The sequence below is a fragment of the Callorhinchus milii genome, unplaced genomic scaffold (assembly GCF_018977255.1).
Source record: "Callorhinchus milii isolate IMCB2004 unplaced genomic scaffold, IMCB_Cmil_1.0 Scaffold3, whole genome shotgun sequence".
Classification (NCBI taxonomy): Eukaryota; Metazoa; Chordata; class Chondrichthyes; order Chimaeriformes; family Callorhinchidae; genus Callorhinchus; species Callorhinchus milii.
In genome coordinates, this window is record NW_024704744.1 from 17,800,313 (window position 1) to 17,827,157 (window position 26,845).

A 26,845-nucleotide genomic window follows, 5' to 3' on the forward strand; every position below is an offset into this window, starting at 1 on the left:
ATACAGTCACTTAAATCACTTTACAGTAAATCCTGTAAAGTGTTTTCAGACATCCTCCCAACCTGTAAAATGGACTATATCAAATGCAACGATCATTATTATTACACTAGTAAAACAGTTCACCCCTTTGGCTACAAACAATGCTAAACCTATGCTGGGCAAGTGCACCCCTTTGATCTGCACTGCTCAATCTCCAAAGCAACAAGAAATGCCAATGGGGCATCAATGTAATGCCATCTCTCTCTCTCTATCGGCCTATCTGCAGATTCAGGAGTTTAAACATCTGCAGCACCGTAAAACCTTCTGCTCTTCGCATCATCATATGCCTGCGCTTCCCAATGAGCCACAGAGGAGTGGTGCCAACACAGCCCTGGCACGACAAGCAAGCAGGCAAGCAAGCAGCTGGCGAAACGGTTTTACTAATAATATATGAATAAAATTGAGTTTTTTTTTAAAAAAAAAGCAGGAGCAAAGGATCCCATAAAAAGTTGAGTGGAAGCAGGAAGAATGAGAGGGGGAGAGAGAGAATCAAGGGACACAGTAAAGCATGCGGCTGTGCTGGGTAACTGGTACCAAGTCCTCTTTCTGTTAACAGTAAAAAAAACAGAGCCTCTCTCAGTGCACTTCCTTCAAACTCAATGCTTTCACAGTTTAATGTGATGTCGGGCAGCCAGGCTGGGGCAGTGGGCAGGGCAGTGGGCAGGGCAGCCAGGCTGGGGCAGTGGGCAGGGCAGTGGGCAGGGCAGCCAGGCTGGGGCAGTGGGCAGGGCAGTGGGCAGGGCAGCCAGGCTGGGGCAGTGGGCAGGGCAGTGGGCAGGGCAGCCAGGCTGGGGCAGTGGGCAGGGCAGTGGGCAGGGCAGCCAGGCTGGAGCAGTGGGCAGGGCAGCCAGGCTGCAGCAGTGGGCAGGGCAGTGGGCAGGGCAGCCAGGCTGGAGCAGTGGGCAGGGCAGTGGGCAGGGCAGGCAGGAGCAGTGGGCAGGGCAGCCACGCTGGAGCAGTGGGCAGGGCAGTGGGCAGGGCAGCCAGGCTGGAGCAGTGGGCAGGGCAGTGGGCAGGGCAGCCAGGCTGGAGCAGTGGGCAGGGCAGCCAGGCTGGAGCAGTGGGCAGGGCAGTGGGCAGGGCAGCCAGGCTGGAGCAGTGGGCAGGGCAGTGGGCAGGGCAGGCAGGAGCAGTGGGCAGGGCAGTGGGCAAGGCAGTGGGCAGGGCAGCCAGGCTGGGGCAGTGGGCAGGGCAGCCAGGCTGGGGCAGTGGGCAGGGCAATGGGCAGGGCAGCCAGGCTGGAGCAGTGGGCAGGGCAGTGGGCAGGGCAGCCAGGCTGGGGCAGTGGGCAGGGCAGCCAGGCTGGGGCAGTGGGCAGGGCAGTGGGCAGGGCAGCCAGGCTGGAGCAGTGGGCAGGGCAGGCTGGGGCAGTGGGCAGGGCAGCCAGGCTGGAGCAGTGGGCAGGGCAGTGGGCAGGGCAGCCAGGCTGGAGCAGTGGGCAGGGCAGGCAGGAGCAGTGGGCAGGGCAGTGGGCAAGGCAGTGGGCAGGGCAGTGGGCAAGGCAGTGGGCAGGGCAGCCAGGCTGGGGCAGTGGGCAGGGCAGTGGGCAGGGCAGCCAGGCTGGAGCAGTGGGCAGGGCAGTCAGGCTGGGGCAGGGGGCAGGGCAGTGGGCAGGGCAGTCAGGCTGGGGCAGGGGGCAGGGCAGTGGGCAGGGCAGCCAGGCTGGGGCAGTGGGCAGGGCAGTGGGCAGGGCAGTGGGCAGGGCAGCCAGGCTGGGGCAGTGGGCAGGGCAGTGGGCAGGGCAGTCAGGCTGGAGCAGTGGGCAGGGCAGTGGGCAGGGCAGTCAGGCTGGAGCAGTGGGCAGGGCAGTGGGCAGTGGGCAGGGCAGTGGGCAGGGCAGCCAGGCTGGGGCAGGGCAGTGGGCAGGGCAGCCAGGCTGGGGCAGGGCAGTGGGCAGGGCAGTGGGCAGGGCAGTGGGCAGGGCAGGGCAGAGGGCAGGGCAGTGGGCAGGGCAGCCAGGCTGGGGCAGGGCAGTGGGCAGGGCAGCCAGGCTGGAGCAGTGGGCAGGGCAGTGGGCAGTGGGCAGGGCAGTGGGCAGGGCAGTCAGGCTGGGGCAGGGCAGTGGGCAGGGCAGGGCAGTCAGGCTGGGGCAGGGCAGTGGGCAGGGCAGCCAGGCTGGGGCAGGGCAGTGGGCAGGGCAGTGGGCAGTGGGCAGGGCAGTGGGCAGTGGGCAGGGCAGTCAGGCTGGGGCAGGGCAGTGGGCAGGGCAGTGGGCAGGGCAGCCAGGCTGGGGCAGGGCAGTGGGCAGGGCAGTCAGGCTGGGGCAGGGCAGTGGGCAGGGCAGCCAGGCTGGGGCAGGGCAGTGGGCAGGGCAGTGGGCAGTGGGCAGGGCAGTGGGCAGGGCAGTCAGGCTGGGGCAGGGCAGTGGGCAGTGGGCAGGGCAGTGGGCAGGGCAGTCAGGCTGGGGCAGGGCAGTGGGCAGGGCAGCCAGGCTGGGGCAGGGCAGCCAGGCTGGGGCAGGGCAGTGGGCAGGGCAGCCAGGCTGGGGCAGGGCAGTGGGCAGGGCAGTGGGCAGTGGGCAGTGGGCAGGGCAGTGGGCAGGGCAGCCAGGCTGGGGCAGGGCAGTGGGCAGTGGGCAGGGCAGTGGGCAGGGCAGCCAGGCTGGGGCAGGGCAGTGGGCAGGGCAGCCAGGCTGGGGCAGGGCAGTGGGCAGGGCAGTGGACAGGGCAGGGCAGGGCAGTGGGCAGGACAGTCAGGCTGGGGCAGGGCAGTGGGCAGGGCAGTGGGCAGGGCAGTGGGCAGTGGGCAGGGCAGCCAGGCTGGGGCAGGGCAGTGGGCAGGGCAGTGGGCAGGGCAGCAGTGGGCAGGGCAGGGCAGTGGGCAGGGCAGTCAGGCTGGGGCAGGGCAGTGGGCAGGGCAGTGGGCAGTGGGCAGGGCAGGGGCAGTGGGCAGGGCAGCCAGGCTGGGGCAGGGCAGTGGGCAGGGCAGTCAGGCTGGGGCAGGGCAGTGGGCAGGGGGCAGGGCAGTGGGCAGGGCAGTGGGCAGTGGGCAGGGCAGGGCAGTGGGCAGGGCAGTGGGCAGGGCAGTGGGCAGTGGGCAGGGCAGTGGGCAGGGCAGTCAGGCTGGGGCAGGGCAGCCAGGCTGGGGCAGGGCAGTGGGCAGGGGGCAGGGCAGTGGGCAGGGCAGTGGGCAGTGGGCAGGGCAGTGGGCAGGGCAGTCAGGCAGGGGCAGGGCAGTGGGCAGGGGGCAGGGCAGTGGGCAGGGCAGTCAGGCAGGGGCAGGGCAGTGGGCAGTGGGCAGGGCAGTCAGGCTGGGGCAGGGCAGTGGGCAGGGCAGTGGGCAGTGGGCAGGGCAGTCAGGCTGGGGCAGGGCAGTGGGCAGTGGGCAGGGCAGTGGGCAGTGGGCAGGGCAGTGGGCAGGGAAGCCAGGCTGGGGCAGGGCAGTGGGCAGGGCAGTGGGCAGTGGGCAGGGCAGTGGGCAGGGCAGTCAGGCTGGGGCAGGGCAGTGGGCAGGGCAGTGGGCAAGGCAGTGGGCAGTGGGCAGGGCAGTGGGCAGGGGGCAGGGCAGTGGGCAGGGCAGTCAGGCTGGGGCAGGGCAGGGGCAGGGCAGTGGGCAGGGGCAGGGCAGTGGGCAGGGGCAGGGCAGTGGGCAGGGCAGTCAGGCTGGGGCAGGGCAGTGGCAGGGCAGTGGGCAGTGGGCAGGGCAGTGGGCAGTGGGCAGTGGGCAGGGCAGTGGGCAGTGGGCAGGGCAGGGCAGTCAGGCTGGGGCAGGGCAGTGGGCAGTGGGCAGGGCAGTCAGGCTGGGGCAGGGCAGTGGGCTGGGCAGTGGGCAGTGGGCAGGGCAGCCAGGCTGGGCAGGGCAGGGGCAGGGCAGTGGGCAGGGCAGTGGGCAGGGGGCAGGGCAGTCAGGCTGGGGCAGGGCAGGGGGCAGGGCAGTGGGCAGGGCAGTGGGCAGTGGGCAGGGCAGTGGGCAGGGCAGTCAGGCTGGGGCAGGGCAGTGGGCAGGGCAGTCAGGCTGGGGCAGGGCAGTGGGCAGGGCAGTCAGGCTGGGGCAGGGCAGTGGGCAGGCAGTGGGCAGGGCAGTGGGCAGGGGGCAGGGCAGTCAGGCTGGGGCAGGGCAGTCAGGCTGGGGCAGGGCAGGGGGCAGGGCAGTGGGCAGGGGGCAGGGCAGTCAGGCTGGGGCAGGGCAGTCAGGCTGGGGCAGTGGGCAGGCAGTGGGCAGGGCAGTCAGGCTGGGGCAGGGCAGTCAGGCTGGGGCAGGGCAGTCAGGCTGGGGCAGGGCAGTGGGCAGTGGGCAGGGCAGGGGGCAGGGCAGTGGGCAGTGGGCAGGGCAGTCAGGCTGCCTCTCTCTCTCTCTCTCTCCCCCACTCCCTCCTGACCCGGACTCTGCTGCTCGATTGTAAGCACTACCTTCCTTCTCTCTCTCTCTCTCCCCTCCCATTCCCCCCTTCCTTTCCCTCCCCTCACATCCCTCCCCTCACATCCCTCCCTCTCTCTCTCTCTCTCTCTTCCCCACTATTTTACCTTGAAAAAACAAACGGGAATTACCGCAGACGAGAGCGTCGTGAATAGAACAGAATAGAATAAAATAAAACAAACGTAATAAGAAGTGAAGCTTACCCGTCTCTCCTCACAGAGCTGTGTGTATATACTGTGTATATATCCCCGGGGTTTACTCGAGCAACAAAAAAAAAGGATTTTTTTCTGAACAATGATATAAAAGTAAAGTCCGGTCCTCGTTTGTGTTTAACGCTTTAAAACATGTATTTTCCTCTGACTCCACACACATGTAGCGGCGTCTCCATGGACCTCTCTCTGTGTCGGGGTCTCCGGATCCGCTCGCGCTCGCTCTGCCGCAGCTCCAGTCCCAACCGCCGCCGCGCGAGCCCAACCCGTCCCGCCCCCCGGCAATGCCCATTGGGCGCGGTATCCTCTGATTGACAGCTCTCTCCCTCCGGCCCCCCCACTGGGCGTAGCGTCATCTGATTGACAGCTCTCTGGCTCCAGCCCTCATTGGTCGCAGTGCCCTCTTACTGATTGATTGATTGATTGATTGATTGATTGATTGATTGATTGATTGATTGGTTGATTGGCTGATTGATTGATTGATTGATTGATTGATTGATTGATCGATCGATTGATTGGTTGATTGGCTGATTGGCTGATTGATTGATTGATTGATTGATTGATTGATTGATTGATTGATTGATTGATTGATTGATTGATTGATTGATTGATTGATTGATTGATTGATTGATTGATTGATTGATTGATTGATTGATTGATTGATTGATTGATTGATTGATTGATTGATTGATTGATTGATTGATTGATTGATTGATTGATTGATCGATCGATCGATCGAGTGATTGATTGATTGATTGGTTGATTGGCTGATTGGCTGATTGGCTGATTGGCTGATTGGGTGATTGATTGATTGATTGATTGATTGATTGATTTGATTGATTGATTGGTTGGTTGGTTGATTGGCTGATTGGCTTATCGGCTGATTGATTCATTCATTCATTCATTCGATTGATCGATTGACTGGCTGATTGACTGGCTGATTGACTGGCTGATTGACTGGCTGATTGACTGGCTGATTGATCAATCGATTGATTGATTGACAGCTCACCCGCCCCCAGCCTGCGGGGTCCTGGAAGCTGCTGCGGTGCTGGCAATGCTCGGGGAGTGAAGTGAAACGGGGAGAAACTGCAAGTCCCGCACTGCAGGACTCGGGCAAATTGCGGGTCAAATTGTAGCTGATGTTACGGTCCATTTAATTTAAAACTGCTGGTTATCACTGCCGAAGAATTTCATTGATCAACCCTATTGATCGATCTATTTATTATATGTGCAGCACCATCTGGTGACAATCGTTTGCAACAACCGCTGTGTGGCTGTGAAAATGTGGTTGGAAATAGATTGGTTCACAGTCAGCATTAGTCACAATATTGCTCTGATCAATATTGCCTCGATAAGGCAGTCATTTTCTTTTAAAAACTGAAATAGTGAGCGGTTGAATTACACTTTGCCTAATCCTTAACCAGAAAACAAAATACATTGGTCATGTTGGAGACACACTACAATTGTTCTTTAATAAGATTAAAGTGAAAGATGTAGTTTGTGAACAATTTAAGATCAATGTAGCTTTACTCCCAACCGGCAGTAAAATCTCATCTCAAATTCGAACCAAACATTTTAAGCATGTATTTTATGCATCACCACCACCAACAAACAATAAATTGCATTTATATAACACATTTCATGTCAGCTGGACATCCCCAAGAATCCCATTACCCATGTCTTTAATCCATAGTTCAATTCCTCGCATCCAATCTGAGCAAACAGTATTTTAATTACAACATACTCCCAGATGTACAATGCAGCCCCATTAATCATGTCGGTGAGATGTACAGCAGCTCTTTGCTGTGGACTTCAACTCTAATACTGAATCTGATTGAAACATTGCATCTGTTCAGTTTAGTTGTATGATTCCTTCCTATTTTGGAACAGACAAAATATAATCCTTGCCTTGATTTAGTACCCTATCATGTCGCTGAGATGTCTCAAAGTGCTTCACAGAATATATTGTAAAGTGAATTGACTGTATATTTAGTGGCCGAATTATAGGCCTGATCCAATTTTGACTCTGGTCATTCTACTCATAATACTACCCTTTCATGGTCTTAGCTTGTTTCTGACATTTACTGATGTTTACTTTGATTTGGTAATGGAACGAAAACTAACTTAATAAGAGAGTTCCTGTTTGTGACTCCTGACAATTATACTTTCCAGGTCACGATTATTTATTGTTTGCCAAAATAGCAACATTCTACATTAAATAAAAGTTTATTGTTTATTTCCAGGTCATTATTCCCTTTATTTGGATTGAATCCTTAATTTAAGTTCTGCCTGCCTAGTGATTCAGGTTGATATGAATGGAGTTTTCCTTTCAGTTATCTTGGCTTATATTCTCTCCTCATCAAAATTCAGGCAAAAAAATTAATTGGTAATTAGTAATTGGTGACATGTTGCGTGTGGGACATCGCTGATCGAAATCAGCTGCCGCATTTGCCTCTTTATCAATGTGCTAATTTCTAGTTCATTTCATCGTTCTGTATGCAGTTAGGTGCTCTGAGATGCTATCCACGTGAAGAACACTTTGTAAATGCAAGTTGTTTTTGTTTTGTTATTGTTGTGTAATTTGACATATATTTTTGGTGAAAGGAGAGATGCAAATGTAAGTTGTTGTTTATTGGTGGACCTGACGCTGCGAAGATCATAGATCAGGAACCATCAATGTTGGTGACCTCTTTTGCATTTCAACTATTAAAAAGTCCAAAAGTCAGAGGTCACTTCTTATACATATCTTTTTATTGAGGTCACTACCATTTACTATTGCTTGATAGAATGACCCAACTGTGCAGCGCCTTGGGACGTCCTCCTGACGTGAAAGGCGCTTTATAAATGGAATTTTGTTGTTGTTGTTGTTGATTTCTAAAGCGAATCAAGTTAAAACTCCAGAATATTCACAAATTTTGTACCTTTCATTGGAACCTCCGTGGGGATCTTTTGAATTTGAAGTACTAGCAGATTGGGGGTTGCAAACTGACCTCCGCCATCCTAAATCATCTTCATTGCTGATAAGCATAACTCTGTGTATTTATTTTTGATTGTGGATCACCGTCAGAGAGATGGCATGGAGGTTTAGAGAAGCGGTTAACATTATGCTTCACAGATATAATAATATATTCCATGCATTTGATATAGTGCCTTATCAAGTCTTTGAGACGTCTCAAAGTGCTTCACAGAATATACCGTAAAGTGAATTGACTCTATATTTTATGGGCGAAAAATTTGAGTTCTGACAAAAGGTATTCAACCTGAAACATTAACTCACTTTCCTCTCTCCATAGATGCTATCTGACCTGCTGAGTGTTCCCAGCGACTTCTGTTTTTATTTCAGATTTCCAGCAACTGTTGTATTTTGCCTTTTGTTTATGTTTCACAGACATGGGGCAGCCAAGAATCGCAAGACATGTCCATTTTATAATAATATCCTTGCATTTGATTTATGTCAGGAGGACACTCAAAGTGCTTCACAGGAATTATTGTAAAGAGTAGCAAATCTGGATTTTGCAGGTGAACCCAGCAACAAATTTGCACACAGCAATATCCTGAAGCAGTCATGAAGTGAATGATCAATTAGTTATCTGGGGGTTGCCAGAACCTTTCTTATCTATGTTTATATATATATATACATTGCCATTTTGCTACTACAGTGCTATTGTAACATATTTACATGGCACTCTTCATGTAAGGCAACGATTGGTTTGTAGCACTGTGAAAATGTCAATAACTGGAAATAACGTTAATGTTGATGCAGGCAAACAGCAGCTAATTTGCACTGACAGTGTTCCATAAACACTGAAGTGGGTAATGAAGTGATCAGATATTTTGGGGTGAATTTTAATGAGGGGAGATATTAGCCAGGAAAATTTAGAGAAACAATTTATTCCTGTATGAAATAGTAACACAGAATCAATTAGCATCCACTAGAGTCATAAAGCAGACTGGATCTCATTTTAATAATTAATTTGAAAAAAGGCTAATAGTCTGGAAATATATAATAAATAGTATTTGTCTTTAAATACAGGCTTTGAATGCCAAAACAAGCACTTGACAAAATGAGTTATTTTAAAGCATGGCAAATATTGTTATGCAGACAAGCACGGCAGCCAATCTTCACCAGCAATGTTCCACAAACATTGAGATGAGTGGCAAAACAATCTGAAATATTCTGGTGTGAATTTGGATGAGAGAGAAATATTGGCCCAATGTATAAAAATATACTTGTAAGTACACAAGATGTTTAGATTGACAGACAGTCAGAAAAACTATATATAAGATCATGTGCAAAATACTGCAGATGCTGGAAATCTGAAAACGAAAACAGAAGTCGCTGGGAACACTCAGCAAGTCAGGCAGCATCTATGGAGAAAGGAAAGTGAGTCAACGTTTCGGGTCCATGACCCTCATGAGTGTTCCCAGCGACTTCTATTTTTGTTATAAGATCATGCTGTTGACCTGTCACAGAAATATATTGAAACCTCAATGGTACATTTGTTTCAGAGGCCACTTATCAATAGTGCTGTCCTACTTTAACATGACACCACAAATTAACTGTGCATTCATTTTTAACCTAACCATTCACAGTCACGTGCATTCTCACCCATCCACCCACCTGCAGTTCCACCCACCCATCCATAAAATTACCAAGCAGTTCTTTCACCCATTCAAACATCTGCATTTATTTTCTTCCAACAGTACAATTATCAGTTACTCAGTGTCACACCCACACAGTTGTTCACTCATCCAGTCAATTACACTTAAAATCGCCCACAGTCATGAAAGGATAGTGGAAGTACATTATCACTGATGTGACATTATATAACTAATTATAATCTATTTAAGGAGGTGAATTTTACTTGTAAATTCATTGCAAAAATGAGCAGCTAATAATGCAACTGTTAAATCACAAATTCAATATACCATTATGCCCTTTGTTATTAAATTGATGTACTTTACATCCACAAAGTATCCTCTAATATGATGCTTCAATAATAAGGAAAAACTACAACTAAATTCATACCTTTATGAATATTACACTATCAACATTATCTAACACCACTTAGTGATTTCAAAGCTATAATCCACTGAACATGAGTCACTTGGAACATTACATTTATGTGGTTTCAGATATCATATGAACCATTCAATTAGATTAGTTCTTTATGATTCACTGAGAAAATTCTTTCATCTTCTGCCATAAGGAACAATAGATAATAATAGAATGAAATAGAATTTAAAAAATTCATTGTTTTTGCTTGGCAGTCAGCAAGTACACACAACACGATTATTTTTTCTTGAGCAATTACATTCCATGAAATACTCAAACAATGTTAGCCTTGATGGTGAGTTTCTCGCGTTACTTTATTTGTTCCAACAATACTCAGTAGTTAATAGTTATTTTGCAGTTTAAATCCATGGTTCTTATTCTCTGCCATTCGTGAAAAATGTGGACAAAGTAATATACCATTACTCTTTGAACACACCTATGAACACCTCCCACTCTCCCCTGCCTTGCTCAATATCCAGTCCTGTCCCTGTAAAATGCTCCAAGACGTGAAAGGCGCTATGTAAATACAAGTTGTTGGTGGTGGTCAAGTCTTCAACCACTATGTCACTGCCCTTTAATACTATATTCCAATCTCTTTCTGCCTTGCTTCTTGTCTCGCTGCCTTCAAAACGTTTTCAGAAACGATTCTTCTTGATCAGACATTTGTTCAACATTCTTAATTCTCTCTGCGTGGTGCTTCCTTTCACATTGGTCCAATATATCCGCTCCCCAGTGAGATCAACCAACACAGTGCAGACAGCAATCAAACCTGGGAGCTTCTGATTTTATGGGTTCACTTAGTAAGGCACCAGCATGGGGAGCTCAGTGAGTTATTTTTAACAAACAATGCATGTTAGAGTCCTATGACTAAAGGTGATATACTCTGTCAGCCAAATGAGTTCCTTGCTCTGTGCAAAAACTGTAAATAATGATACTGACTTAAAAATAATCATTTGCTCCATCAAATGAAAAAATAAACCGTAGAACTGTTTTTTTATTAAAAAAATAGGATATATCTTTGAAGTATGATTCAGTCATTGTAAAAATAGTTTCTTTTCAGGACCAAAAATTAAAAAAAGTCTCACTGGTAATAAATCTTTCAACACAATCACCTCTGAGGAGAATGGAAAGTCATTTCCTATATATGTGGGAATATAAAGGATATCTATCTCCACTGTTACTGAATCAGAAGTATTTTTTTCCAATAAATGGCTTCATTAACTGGTAAAAATGAATCCTGGTCTGTATCGAATACTCAATGAATATTTATACGGAATCCATTGGATGGCACTCTTGAGGAATGGAAGCCTTCGTAACTCATTTTTGACTTCACCACAAATGAATTATGTGATCTCCCTCATCCATGGGATAAAAATAGTTACCCTTTGGGAATACTCTAGTTAATAAATACAATTGGCGATGCCCAGTGAATTTTAACTGTCTCTGTCAGGCACTGCCAAAGTATTTCCTGCATAAATTCTTTGATAATTTTTCACATGGCTGAAAAAAACTAATTGGGAGAGTTGTTTGAAGATTTAAAATCCTATAATATCTTTATAGGTAGCTTCTGTTGCAAAAAACAATTGCCTCTCTTCATCTCCTTCATCCTTGTTAAATCCATTAAATATTCATGGCTTCACCAGTTTCAGGATTCAATGTTTGTAGTTATCCTTTCTTGCTTACTTCAATTCTGTGACTTGCAATTCTGTATAAATTATATATGTGTTTTAGGGGCATATGTATGGACCAGAAAATATCAAAAACTCCTAACCTTACTCCATGGATCAAAATACGATATTTGTAGCAGGAAGACATGAATGGTAACTCCCGGCAATAACTAAGTGAACATCACACTTACCACTTCACTCCAATAGGCCTGTTAAGTACATTATGTCAGAGTACCACTCTCGTGACTAGCAATGGTAGGAATCACCATTTACAATCTGTTACAAATATCTCATCACATCTTAAACCCCTCAATTGATTTATTTGCCAAATAGCCTTTATGGTTTGGTTCTTTCTTGCCACAAAACTGGTTCCAGACCTTGACTTTATGTCTGTTACTGCTGTTTAGTTTATGTGGTTCAATGCTATTTAGGGGAGACTTTTTTCCCCATTCTCCAATTATCATCTCTCCTCCCCCAAAGGCGCTGACTCACCCAGGCATGGCCTTTGAGGAGTCCTTTACGGTATGTTGAATGTCAATAAACTCCCGTCTTATCGGACTCCGGGTATCCAGAATTCGAATCAAGCTGGACCAGGCCCGAAACCAAAATTTTTTGTTTTTCCGGTGGCCAAATAATTCTGTAGGCCCATAATTTCTGTGCATCTACATGTAGACTCCTGCTGGCCCAACTCTCCTGATGTGTGTCAGCATTGTGCTGAGCAGCCCACATAATGTCCACAGTTTCCTGCTTCATCATCCTTTCTAACCTTAACAGTGCCCATGTACAGGCCTGCTTTGGTGAATGAGCAAAAGCTGGATAAGTTTAACACAAAGTACATTCGCACATAACACATTCAGTGCTGAAAAATGACGGTAAAGGATTACACTTTTAAATGCCATTTTGGATTCCGCGCTCCCCCGCCCCCTCCATTAGTCCGCCAAGCTAAGGTTTTAGTATAATTGCTGGCTGCCACATTTCGCCCACAAAATACAGCCAATCAACTTTAAAGCATATTCTGTAAAGCCCTTGAGATGTCGCGGCGATGTAATAAAGCACTGTATGAAATACAAGGATTATTATCATAGTTAAATTGTTGTCCTGTACAATGGCAGTGAAAGGTCACAATCTGAGATCTATACTTTAATGGCAAGTTGAAGAAAGGGTCAGTGTCATGTTTGTAGGTTGTGAGGTACCATTTTCCTAGGCTATGTCCTCCAAACGTCATAGCTTTTTCTAGGCCCAGCTACATGGTTGCATGGAATACTGATCCAAATCAGTACTGTGGTTAGACAGAGTATTGCTTCAATTTTTGCAGTAAGCTTTCAAAATCATCTTCATACTTATACTGATAAGCTGCATGCATATGCTTCCTAATGGTAGCACAAGATTTTATTTAAATGTTATTATCACTATAATGCCTCCAGCTTAGTTCATGAATTGGACATACCGCATGTTATTGACTGGATTAGCCCTTGTCATTCACCAATCAACTTGTCAATTAAACATCTACTGTTCTTGCAGAAAATTTAATTTGGGGAATCCAGATAACAGCTGAAAGCTCGCCCAGCGATGGTGGGATCGATCAGGTGGGGCATGAAGCATGCTGATAACTCAAAGAGTGCATCCAGGGCATTGAGGCATGCTGTGCCAAAGATGCTATATAAGTGCAAGTTATTATTGTGGTGTAGTAACTCTGCTCAAGAAGCTTAATTAGAAAGGTAACCTGTCACAGAGACAATGTAAAATGCTGTGAAAAAAATTAATCAATGCAATTTCAGTCTGCTTTTAATTGATTATTTCCTGGATCCCCAGTTGCTATGATACACAAAAAGCTTTATTCTCTTTCCCAATTTTCTTCCTGTGCTTCACCTGAAGCCAATAACTTTTGATGGGATAGGGTTCCATCACCACTTATATGCTCAAGCACTATATCGTGGGAACCCTCGCCACCCCATCACCCAACTCAAAACAGACCAGGAGTCAAACAGGAGACTTACCAGGTATCAGAGGCTCTGGACTCTGGATAGTTGCTGTACAATCAGAACTCTGCTCCAAGTAAAAATTAAATCTCGTAAAAGAATGAAAATTGTTGTGAATCCTTAAAATGCATTTCTGAGGTAAAGGTATATGTCATTCTGGGATAAGTGACTAAAGTATATGAATTGATACTACTCAAGAAATATATCCTTGTTATAACCACATGCAGGAAGTATTATGAGTCAAAATTAAACACTATTTAGAGGACTGTATTACATTTTTAATTTATTGCTAATAAAACAAGGAGGGGTGATTGCATATCGGAAGTACAATTAGAAGGCACACTCCATGGATGGGATAGAACTTGCCATGGGGGAAGTTGAAAGAGATTGAGGGGTGTTTGTTCACTCATCAGTCATCACTCACCATGTCAAAACAATGAGAGGCAGCAATAAACAGAACAAAGAAAATGCTGGACTTTATTGCTCAACCAATAGAGTTCAGATCCCCAGGAGGTAAGCTTAAGCTGTAGAATTCTCTGGTCAGGCCACATCTAGAGTATACTGTGTGCAGTTCTGGTCACCACAACATAAAAAAACTTGCCCATTTGAAGTAACATGGTGTTGCAGAGGGAGGATGGTAGGTTGGGAAAGATGTTGCAAAGTGTTTCACAGGATTTACTGTAATCTGTAGTGACTGTGAATTTTGTAGGCAAACATTTTTTAGGAAGAGATCAAATGGGTCGAAGGATTCTGGACTTAGTTCAGAAACATTTTATTGCTGTGATGGGAGGTCAATAGGAAAAGTATTTTGGAAGGTTGAGATGAAATCGGCTGAATTCTTCAATTCGAATCTCTCTCTCTTATTCTTGTGACCTCTTAACATCACTAAATAGCCGAATCATCAACTTCTATTCCCTTTAGGTGCAGATCAACAGTCCAAGTTGTAAGCCTATCTTGATTCCAGCGGAATGAGTGTGCTACCTCCAACATTTCAAGGAGATTGCCAAATAGTCATGATATTGTTACTCAGGGATAATTTACTATCCAAAACACTTCACCCTTTTTAGATAATTTACTACCTAAAACAACTCATAGAAACATTTTCAGACAGTCTGCTATTTTACTAAAAATACTGTTGATTTCATGTAAATTATTGTTGCAGAGAGCTATGCTTGTATCCGCTGAAAGGTGACAGAATTAGGCTAACAAAACCCTGTCCCAATGGGAACAATCCGGTAAAATTAACAAGTGGATTGCATGTGATTGGGAGTTCTGGAAAGTGTTTTGCAAAGTAATGGAAATTTATCGTTTAGGTCTGATGGCCTGGCTTAGGAAGGGAAAAATAATTTGCCAAAGTTTGAAGCTGTTTCAAGCTAAAAATCAGAAAGAGAGAGAGAGAAAATCACAACACACTACCTAGACCATCCTCACCCCCTCAACACTTTCTGCAATCTTGTGTGGGCAAGCATATGCCTAGTATGTGTGAATAACTAGTTACCCAGTAGAAATTAACAGGCATATCCGTGCTTGAATGCTTGCAATCAGAGACTGCCTGCATACATATGGGAAAGAAACATTTCCTTTCCCGAAGGTCTCACTCCGTACAGCTGGCACGCAAACCACATGTGGGCAATCGATGGCCCTCAGAACCTGCTGTTGACAAAAAAAATATCGTGGCTGGCTTGATGTTGCTGCTGAGATGTCCTGGGGGTGCTGGTGGGGGAGGGTGATTGAATATAAGCCACCTAAAGCAAAGTAGAAGAAAGCTGTGACCTTTAATCTTTTAATAGTGTATGACTGTGGGCAGTGTTGACCTTCAGATCACCCTTTATTTAATGTCACAGTCACCAGCCACTTTTACATTTAAATTTGCAGGTTCCCCTCCAAAATATATACACACCGGCAGTGTAGAATCCCTTCTCCCCTCTATATTTTATTTACAGGTTCCAACTTTTGATCAGCCTTTGGCACAATGCTCCTTTGCAATTCTGGACAGCTTCCTGTGAACCGTCAAAACATAAATGCAACATAAGAATTCATAGAAATTCATATTCTCAGACAGTGTGCTATTTTACTAAAAAATACTGTCAGTTTCATGGAAATTATAACTCACAGCTAATATACACTGAACAAAACATAATGTTCCTGGTGGTGCTTCGGTCCGAAGTGAGAGTGCTCGTAACCATTAAGAGAGGAATGACCACTGATAGTGGTGGTGGGGGAGGACAACTCACATTTTAAACTGTTTTTTTTCCTCCTGTACATACAAAGAACAGAGAGCCCTGGATTATTTTCTCCTTGTCTTCACAGAAGCAGTGCCTTCTTTAATAACAATAATAACTTTTCACCTTTCACATCAGGAGAACATCTCAAAGTGTTTCACAGTATAATAATAATAATGATCCTTGCATTTGATATAGCACCTTATCATGTCTTTGGGATGTCTCAAAGCGCTTCACAGAATATACTGTAAAGTGAATTGACTGTATATTTGTGGCCGAAACACAGCAGCCAATTGCACACAGCAATGTCCCAAAAACAGTCGTGGATCGAGTGACCAAATAATTTTTTTTCTTGAAGAATTATTATCAGGTATGTGGAGTAAGGAAACTTGCCCAGGGTTTCACCCTGCCTGGAATCAACCCAGGACACTTGTTTGCGAGGCGAGTGCTCTACTACTGAGCTACAGGACTCCTTCAGTATATACTGAAAAGTATATTTATTGTATATTTTATGGGCAAACACAGCAACTAATTTGTGCACAGCAATGTCCCATAAACCGCCATGAAGTGAATGAACAATTTTATTTGGGGATTGTTGTCCAGGAGAAACACTCTTCTATTTACAAATAGTGGCATGGGATCTTTAACATCCACCTGAGGAGATAGACAGACCTCGGTTTAATGTCTCATTTGAAGGATAGCACCTCCAACAATGCAGTGCTCGCCCAGCACAGTGCTGAAAGAATAATCCTTGCATTTGATTTGGCATCTTATAACGTCATCAAGACACCTCAAAGCATTTCATAGAATATATTGTGAAGTGATTTGACTGTGTATTTTGTGGGCGATACGCAACAGCCAATTGGATTGAATGTCAGCCAAGACAACGTGAGCTCAAGTCATGACAACCTTCTGACTCAGAGATGAGAGTGTTACCACGGAGCCAGGCTAACACATTTTTAACCAGTTCTAGTAGAGTGCGAGGAAACCAGAATGCCTCCACTAAGTTTCCTTTCTTTCATGGATGGAAGTGTTTTGCCTTCAATTAGCACCTCAGCCATTTTCCCAAGACAGTTCTGCTGAAATTAGGATCTCATTGTTTAGTGAACTACATCCTAAAACACATGATTGTATACATTGGGACAGCGATGTTGTACTGAACTGCCCAAATTAATCTATTTAATATCATTTCTCTAAATCGATATTCAATATAACCTTTTGTCAAAAAATAATAATTAAAAATTATTGGGACTATGCTAAACTAATTTGTTATATTCTATTATTTGTCTAGGCATTTCCTTTTAGTTCAATTATTGTCTACTAAATGCATTATATTAGATCATTACTTGATAATTGCATTACTTTTCTTTCTTATTTGTTAATATTTTCGTGCCCTTGAGCTAGTTGTGTTGCCTGGTAAGCAAAACACAATCACAAGCCTTTTCATACAATTTGTTCACTGCAATATTTTACAAACAGAGTATTAATTTTGTTTAAATGCTAAAGAGTAGTTTATAATGGCATATAAATCAAAACAATTGTATTTCACATATACTTAATGAACTGTATCAGGAATCCTGAAAGTGCACCTTGTATATAACAATAACAAATTGCATTTATATACACCTTTCACGCCAGGAGAACATACCAAGGCACTGGACAGTTGAAGCTTTGTACCCAAGCTGGAGGTTGGACTTGGGTGGGGTGGGAGGGTCAAAGGTGTGGGGTGGGAAAATGTCCGAAGGAGTCAAAGAGGAAGGTCTTTTGACAAACCTTGAAGGAGACGATGGAAGAAGTGAGGTGGAAGGACACTGGGATAGAGTTCCAGAGAGTGGGGGGAGTTAGGCTGAAAGTCTGACTGCCAGTGGTGGGGGGGCGGTGCAGGGTTGGTGAAGCAAGCCAATACCTGCCAAGTGGAGGGAGCGGGCAGGTTGGTGGGGTCTAACAGGATCACAGAGATAGGGAGGGGCAAGACCATGGAGGGATTTAAAAGTAAGGCCGAGAATCTTGAACTAAATTCTCCTGGGATGAGAAGCTAGTGGAGCTGGATGATATTAAAGAGGAGAAGATTGAGAATTGAGCATTGAGGAATACTACACGTGAAGATGCAGAGGCGGAAGGAGAAGCCATTGGCAAATTCTAAGTGGAGACATTGGATAGGCAAGAATGAAACCAGGAAGAGAGAGAAACATGAAGGTGGAGCTGAGTGGAAAGGTGGTGGAGATGAATAGAATGATCAACAGGGTCGAAAGCAGCAGAGAGGTCAAGCAGGCCGAGGAGGCAGAGGTGTGGCTACAGATGGAGAAAATGTTGTTAGTAACTTTGACTCGGCAGTCTCAGTACTGTGGGCAGTACACAACCCAGATTGGAGGGATTTGTGAGCGCAGGGAGAGGAAAGACCAAAGCTGGGAAAAAATGACTCCTTCCAATACCTTGGAGAGTAAAGGAAGGTTATAGAAGGGATGGTAGTTAGGGAGGAGGGATGGCTCAAGGGAAGTTTTTTTGAGGAGTGAGTGATGAAAGCTGCTTTGAAGGGATGGTAACTGTGCCGGTGGCAGTTGATGAGATCCTTTAGCAGGGAGCTAGGAGATGTGGCTGAGAGATCAGGAGAGGGGTGGGGATGGGGGTTGAGGGAGCTCATGGTGGGCTTTATTTGGAAGATAACATAGGAGAGAGAAAAACAAGAGATTGGCAAGGCATTGGGTGGTGGGCAAAGGAGCTGATTTGTGGTGGAGACGAGGAGCCTGGGGTTGTTCTAGGCCACCACGATGATCCTGTAGTAAAAGGATAATTTGGTGGAGGCAAGGGTGGAGCAATAGGTATTGGTATAGGTTATAGTAATTCTGAGTAAAGAAAAATCAGGTTTAACATTTTATATTGTTTTTCAGTTTGTACAAATAATGTTGGACAGCTGATGAGAGTTCATTTAAGAGTCTAATTCATAATATTTCTAAACAATACTTTTCCTTTGATGACCCAAATAATAGTAATAGTAGTAATAGTAATAATAATAATAATAATCCTTCCATTTGATATAGCGCCATTTCACGTCTTCAAGACACCTCAAAGCGCTTCATAGAATATTGTAAAGTGAATTGACTATGTTTTGTGGGTGATTATTAATAATAATAATCCTTGCATTTGATTACTAGGGTGGTAAAGCCATACTGATCAAGAAGCTACAAGCTTCCATCCTAATCTATGCTGAGTTAACTGATCTCGGATATAATTAGATTCACTACTAATGTACTGAGGAGTAAAATCAATGCTGTTTCTGATTGCTACACAATGATCCTTGCAATTAAGAGTGCATGGATTGAAGCACTTTGAAGACAAATAATAAATAATATATTTGATATGATATCTTTCAGGCCGGGAGAATATCTCAAAGCACTTCATTAGATTTATTGTAAAGTGCAGAGACTGTGTATTCTACAGACCTACAAAAGATTGGCTGAACCACACGTAATCTATATATGTATATATCATGTAATCTATATATATGGCTATATGATGTCTGTGAGGTTTAACAACCATCAGTCACTAAAAATAGCAGTAATTCATTCCTTGTTTAAAATAGGATTTAAATTTATTAAATCGGGTCAGTTTGAGGCTACAGAAAGTATTAACCCTTTCTTCTCATAAAACAAATTCTTCCATCATTAGAAGCTGTTTTTATTTTGATAAGTGCAGAATGTTAACAACCCAAATAATATCTGGTCATTTTATTGTTGTTGTAAGTTGAATAATTGTATATGTAACATTTCTTTTATAGCAAAGGTGTAACTATATGTTTAGACCCTGCTGGTAAATTGAACAATATACCATCTCTCTGTCTTGCTCAGTTTTGTTCCTCGCTCAGCTGTTTCCGTGGTTTAGGTCAGGCGTGTTTGTGGTTCTATTGGATCCTTTTCATATGGGAATTGGCATCTGTGTCAAATTCAGCTAACTGTTCTCCTGGAACCAATTACACTGGTAGCCTATTCCTCGTGCCTCATCTTTATTAACTATCCAAAGCTGGATGACTCCCATAACGTGACAGGATCTACGTTTGAAATATAAAGAGCTGATGGATTGATAGCAGTGCCATAATGCTGCTGTAACTAGAAAAATTAAACATTTACAATGTTTAGAATTTTGCTATTAGGATGGAATGGCAAGACTTCTGAATGTCAATAGAAAATCAATTGGAATCTTTGAAGGGCAAAAGCAGTTCAGCCATTTCCATTTATTGTCACCTCGCTTATCATCAATTCCCATGTTGCCACTTTTATTCAGACCAACATGTATTGCACATTCACGCTTCATCACCCCTTTCTTTTTACCAGAGTTAAATATTTACATCTCCATTTAAATAGACAATGAAATTGGAAGCTTCACAGGAGTGGAGTAACAGGCATTGTGAGGCGGAACTGAGGCAATAATTTTAATGATTGTATTGCACAATATTTATTCTGAATCATCAGCCTTGCATTTGATATGAAACCTTATCACGTCATTGAGACTTCTCAAAGTACATCACATGATTTACTGCAAAGTGGTGTGACTGTGTGACTGTGTACTTTGCGGGCAAAAGTTTCTTTGAGAACTGAATCAGGTTGAAGTGACATTCTTGTGGTTTACTTTTCATCCAGAAGTCTTTTGTGCCTTAGCTCTCTGCCTTCAAAGCCTCCCTCAACACATATCTTTTCAATTGTGCTTTTGGTCACCTCTCCTCCCTCATCCCACCCTCCCTTCGCCCCGAGCTCAGGCTCCTAGTCAGCCATGAAGTGCTTAGTGAAATGTGTTATATAAATATAAATGATTGTTTGTTGTACATTTATGTACAGCATGCTCTATGTATATCAATGGTGTTCATTTTGCTCTTTTTGTATCAAATTTGTCAGTATACATTGGGCTATTTTGAACTTGCACAATGAGTTTGCTGAACACATAAATAATGGTGATGACATTTTAAATTATGAAAAATATCACATTTTAAGAGTATATATGGCTTAGCTAGTATCTTCAAGGTCAGGAGTGTATTTGTTTGAGCCTGTACCAGAACTTGAGCATACAATCTAGGTTAACACTGCCATGCAGTATTAAAAGGAGGCATCTATTTGGATGAGAAGTTAAACTGAAGTCCTCTTTGTTAAAGATCATAAGGCACTATTTTGAAGAGCTAGGAGTTCTCCCAGTCCACAGTCCAATATTCCTCCCTTATCCAAATGCAACAAAACACAAATTAATTGGTCATCTAATCGCAGTTTGAGGGATGTTTTAGGGCCAGGTTAGACACCACATTTGCATGATAAGAGTTGTTGGATTTTATGATGTTTCAATGGGAAAACGTGCTGCATCAAATTCAATGGTTTTAATTTATAAGTTATAAATATAAAATGTCATTGTAATTATTTAGACAAACATATAATAAATTCACCAAACATAGTAAACAAGAGTATATTTGCTTAGTTCTAGAAGTATTCTAATCACCAACTTTATGTGGCTGTTCTAGCTATTCTCTTGACTACCAAAACCTGCACATTTCTACTATCCCCTCACAATCCGGCCCCTACCCATCCCTCCCTCCACACTTTCAAACCTGTCTCCCCCTCCTCTCTCACCACCACCATAACCCTCATGAAACTGACCAACTGCTCCCTTGAACCGATCCTTACCCCTCTCCTTACCTTCCAGCTCCACCTCTTTGACCCCTACTCACAGATATCATAAATCTCATCCTGTCCACTGGCACCGTTCCCACCCCTTTAAAAATGGCCATCATCACACCTATCTTTAAAAAACCCTCCCTGGACCCATCCCTGCTCTCAAACAACCTCCGCATTTCCAATATCCCTTTCACTTCCAAAGTCTTGGAACGAGTTATTGCTTCCTAGCTTCACTCTTTCCTCTCCCGTCATCCCCTTCATGAACCCCTGCTCACAGCACAGAAACAGCTTTGGTCAAGTGACAAATGACATTTTGTCCATCTGCAACCAGGGCTCCCTCTGCCTCCTCGTCCTCCTTGATTTCTCTGCTACCTTTGATACCGTTGACCACTCTATCCTCTTCCATCGCCTCTCCTCTCACCTAAACCTTCATGGTTCTGTCCTTGAATGGTTCAGATCCTACCTCTCACACCTACTTCACTTCATCTCCACAAATGGTTTCTCCTCTAGCCCCTGCATAGGAACATAGGAACAGGAGTAGGCCATTCAGCCCTTCGAGCCTGTACGGACGCTTAATTAGATCATGGCTGATCTGTACCTCAACTCATCCTTTCAATTCCAATTTCCCGCTTTCTCCCCATATCCCTTAATACCCTGACCTACCAAAAATCTATCAATCTCACTCCTGAAGATGTACATACATCCAACATCCACAGTCTTTTCGGGGAGAGAATTCCAGATTTCTACCACATTTTGAGTGAAAAAATGCTTCCTGATTTCACTCTTAAATGGCTTGGTTTTAATTTGACCGCTGTTTTGGATTCCCCCATCAGAGGATCCACCTCTGAGGTGCACCAGAGATGCACCATCTTGTGCAGGGTTCCTCAAGGCTTTGTCCTTGGTCCCCTCCTCCTTAATGTCTATAGCTTCCCTCTTGGTGACATCATCTGCAGACATGGCATCAACGTCCACATGTATGCGGATGACACCCAACTGTACCTCTCTGCCTCCACATTTGATTCCAGGACCACTGCTGTCCTCACAGAATGTATGTCAGACATCAAGTCCTGGATGAGAGCTAACTTTCTACAGTTGAACGTCAACAAGACTGAGGCTCTTCTGATTAGTTCCCATCAGCGTCTCCAAACCTCAGGCACTGATAGCATTAACTTCCATGGTTGCATACTCCACCTTACTAAGCCAGTCCGGAACCTTGTTTGACTCTCAATTATCTGTGCCATGACCCGCTCTGCCTTCCCCCACCTCAGAAACTCTGGAACACTCTTCCTCAATTACTCCGCCTTGTCCGCACCTTCCCCATCTTCAGGTCACGCCTCAAAACGTTCCTCTTCGACCATGCTTATGGTCCTTCCCCACCCCCGCCTCCTGGTTCAGTGTCGGGTCCTGCCACTTTCAAGCTCTCTGAGACACTAGCCTGTGTGGGGCACAATAATAATATATAATATCCTATATAAATACAAGTTGTTGGTGAAGTGTATTAAGTAGGTTTTGCATCCATTTATAATTCACACTAGTTCACACAAGATGTCAGCCTGACTCAATTAACAGCATCTTTGCCTCCGAGTCAGAAGGTCATGAGTACAAGCCCCAGTTTGAGACTTCAAGCTCACAATCTAAGTTAACACTACTTTGTTGGAGGTGCTGTCCTTCACATGAAACTTGAAAATGAGATCAGGTCTGCCTGTTCAAGTGGTTGTCAAAGATCCCATGGCACTATTAGAAAATAGAAGGAGGTTTCTCCTGATGTCGTGGCCAACAATCCCACAGATAAAATTTGTAATGCACTTCATGTCTGTTTGAAGAACGTTGCTGTATGCAAATTGGTTGTCCCGGTCACCAACAGTCACCACAGTCACTGAAGTGCTTTGAGATGTCTTCCATGCATGAAAAGTGATATATGAAACGTAAGGAAAGTAAAAGTAGAGATTCAGATGCCCTTCAGCCTACTTGATCTCTTCCTTTCAAAATACCCACCCTACTGTCATCCCATTAAAACATCAAGCTGTTTCTCAAATAAAACAACAAAGAATTCCAGCATCAGGAATATGCGGATTATTCCTTTTCTCAGTAATTTTTTTTCCAGGGAACATGTTATTCTCCTATTGTTAAAATATAACCGCTAAGAATTATTTTGATTCTCCCCTGAGGTAAAGGATCAGCGCTAGGAAAATAATTTGAAGAATAATTTTAGAAAGATTGGTTTACCAAATCTGTTTGATTAGCTTTGTAAACGCTCTAGCATATTGGTTGGAGCACTCACCTTGCAAGCGAGAGGTCTTGTGTTCGATTCCCTAGCAAGGCAAAACCTTAGGCAAGTTTCCTTACTCCACATGCCTCTGTTTACCTAGCAGTAAGTAGGAACCCATTTGTTAGCAGATTTGTGGATCACTTTTCTGGGAGTAATAGTCCCTCAAAATGTTTTTAAAGAAAAATACTACCTTGGTCATTCAATCCACGATTATTTGTGGGACACTGTTGCGCGCAATTGACTGCCACATTTCACCCATAAAATGTACAGCCAATTCACTTTACAGTATATTATGTGAAGTGCTTTGAGATGTCTCTAAGACATGATAAGGTGCTATATCAAGTGAGGATTATTTTATTATTACTATAAAATAAATCTTTAACTGCTATTATGGCATGTAGTTCGGAACATATATTGTGAATTTGAAAGTGAATTTGCCTACAACGCACATAATCTTTTTATAATAACTCCTGTAAAGTGCTTTTAGATGTTCTCCCAAAATAAAAGGGATTACATCAAATGCAAAGATTATTATTATTGCACCAGACACCAAGATGCCAGCTTGTTGGCACCTGATTTGAGAGTGCAGTTAATGGCCAGTAGATGGTGCTCAGTACTAATCACCAACAGAACCAGGAGTTTCTTGCAAATGGATTCTCTGAGAAAAAGAGTCAGCCGAACGGAAATGACTTTCTCAATACTTTACCTCTATCCACTAAATGTTGTATAGTTACTATGCCAGACTTGAAAATAGAGTCTGAAAGCTACAGTGGTTTTACCCAGTTATAAAATGGTACCTTTATCATTTGGAATTCCATTATGATGATTCCATCTTTCGGATGAAATGCTAAACCAAGGTCCCGTCTGCCTGCTCAGGTGGATGTTAAATATCCCGTGGTGCAATTTAACAACAACTTGTATCGATATAGCACCCTTTACCCGGGGTAGGTTCCGGAGCGCTTGACAGTGGTGGAGTCTGAGCCAGAGGGAGAGGGAGAGAGAGAATTTCTCCCGGTGTCCTGGCCACCATTCCCCAAATAAACTCGATCACTCACTCCATGGCTGCTTTTGGGACAATGCTGTGCACAAACTGGCTGCTGCATTTTGCCCACAAAATGCAGTCATTCCACTCTACAGTATATCCTGTGAAGCACTTTGAGACGTCTCGACGATATAATAAGGCATTATATCAAATGCAAGGATAAATATTTTATTATTTTTAGGAGTGAAGGCAAGCAAAGTTCAGAATGTTTACTTGTCTAGTAAATATTGCATGTAATCTTCCTGTATAATAAGCTGCACGCTATTATACAATGCCATTGGAATTAATCAGTGAACCTGCAGAGCATATCTTCAGGCAATTAATCATTCGGATAATGTGCAAAATATGATAATACCAGAATGGTTCTCTCATCTGAAGATTCTTCTAATAAATGTAACATATCTGCCTCTATATACTGCAGACAGCTATATCTTCCTAAACTAAACAAGTTTTCCTACATAACATTGTTTATTAAGTACACATTTATTATTAATTTCCAAATCATTATTATTTTTTATTGTATTATTAATATAAGTTACTTAAGCCTTATGAATCAGGTAAAGGGACTATACTGTCACTGCTATTTCAAAGAAACAGCAGAAAATCTTTCTTTCAGTTATTAGCTTATATTTCTATCTCATTCTATCTTATCTAATGTATCCACAAATTCAAATTATTTGGCTACTTATCTTGTTGTTTACGGAGGTATTTCTGGCCCAGATTAGCTGCCACATTTGCCGAATCACAACATTTACTTCATTTCTAATTAATTATATTTTGTAAAGCACTTTGAGAAGATTAGTTTATTGCAATATACATTATTTGTATTAAATACCACAATCACAAATAATTTTTCTCCATGATATTTAATTTTAAGTTAAATTGGGCATTTTATATAATTTAGTTTGTCAAACTATCTATTTTATATATAATTTTCAGTTTCTTTGTCAGTGATTTTTAACGATCATCAAAGTGAGGACAATTGCTATTGGGGAATGAAAAGCGTTTCTCTATTTTATGCTGAGTTTCAGCCTTTGGCACTTTCAGGTCAGGTTTAGCATTTCCAATTTTTAAAATCTAAACTACATTTTGTCTTCTAATATTCTATCAGTAATACCAATGGAAAATACCTGCCAGATGAACTGCATTGTGTTGTGAACCACTGCTGTCTTGACATCAATAAATATTATAATTATCAATCAACTCATTTGTACTGTATGGGTGTCAATCAATTTATATAGCAAAATAATCTGTCAACTGGGGGGATGGTTTCATGGCCAACAGCAAAATTTTACATTGATATTTTCCTCCTGTGATGCCTTGTTCAAAGTCAGAATTCACAATTCCTACATTCATGCCAAAACAAATGTATCCTTTGCATACCAACCAAAGAGAAAGGGATCATTGTTTGGGAGAAGGGGGAGAAGATGGGAATGGACAGGCTAGAATATGTCAGCAATGCAAGTTCAAAATCCAAGGACATAGCAACGGTAACAAGTATATGAAGAGATAGCTCAGCCATGTGTGTGAGCAATTCTCTCTTGACTGCTTCTGTGTCAAAAGAAAAACAGCAGAAAATCAGGAATAACTCAAATAACCAGGACACTCACTATGCCACTGATTCTGTGAAGTCTATCTTAGATTAGCAGCACAACTGAAAAACTTTCATTACATTATACACAGTTAATTAAACTGCTTTTCTCTCTTGTCAATCTGCAAATTAATTATTGCCTGACACTAGGCTGCCTCCTTTTTAAAGCCCAAGGATATCACCAATCAAACATCCTTCTAGTCTTGTGTGATTGAGGGAACAACCTCAAATGCTAATCAAGCACTTCAGTGAGAACTTGCTGACCCACAAAACTTCATTCAATGAATCCGATTCCCAAGAGTTACACCCAGAGTATTATCCAAATCTATGAATTAGAAGTGAATCAATATTAATTTAGGATAATTTACCATATAAACTAGCTTTTTTATTTTATTATATGAAAATTGTGTGTTTCGTAGTATTTATATTACAAGCACAGTTCACTTTCAGAAACGGTGAATCTATTTTATAGTCCAATCCACCCCCTAACAAATAACTTAATTGCCATTTTAGTCAACTGTCTCTGGGTTGAATTTGTTGGCATGTAAATTAAGTGCAGTCCTGTAGCTCAGTGAATAGACCACTCGCCTTGCAAGCAAGAGACCTGGGTACAATTAACGGCAGGGCAAAATGTTGGGCAAGTTTCCTTACACCACACACCTCTGTTAACCTAGCAGTAATTATTCCCCACATTTCCTTTCTTGATAGATAAGATTGTCAGCGCAGATTGAGCATTGCTGATTGAATGTGCATTTATAGTAGGC

General features: G+C 43.9%; 1 protein-coding gene across 5 annotated transcripts in view; it reads right to left on the minus strand.

Annotated features, from left to right (window-relative positions):
- Positions 1 to 4,728, minus strand: part of cyria (CYFIP related Rac1 interactor A) — a 117,314-nt gene extending 112,586 nt beyond the window's left edge. For 2 of the 5 annotated variants that reach the window (XM_042333094.1, XM_042333093.1), the window contains exon 1: positions 4,599 to 4,728. The gene's annotated coding sequence lies outside the window, so the exon portion shown is untranslated. The remainder of the gene's footprint in view (positions 1 to 4,598) is intronic. The other 3 variants (XM_007897060.2, XM_007897058.2, XM_042333091.1) reach the window with 2 other exon arrangements.
- Positions 4,729 to 26,845: the final 22,117 nt, after the last annotated feature.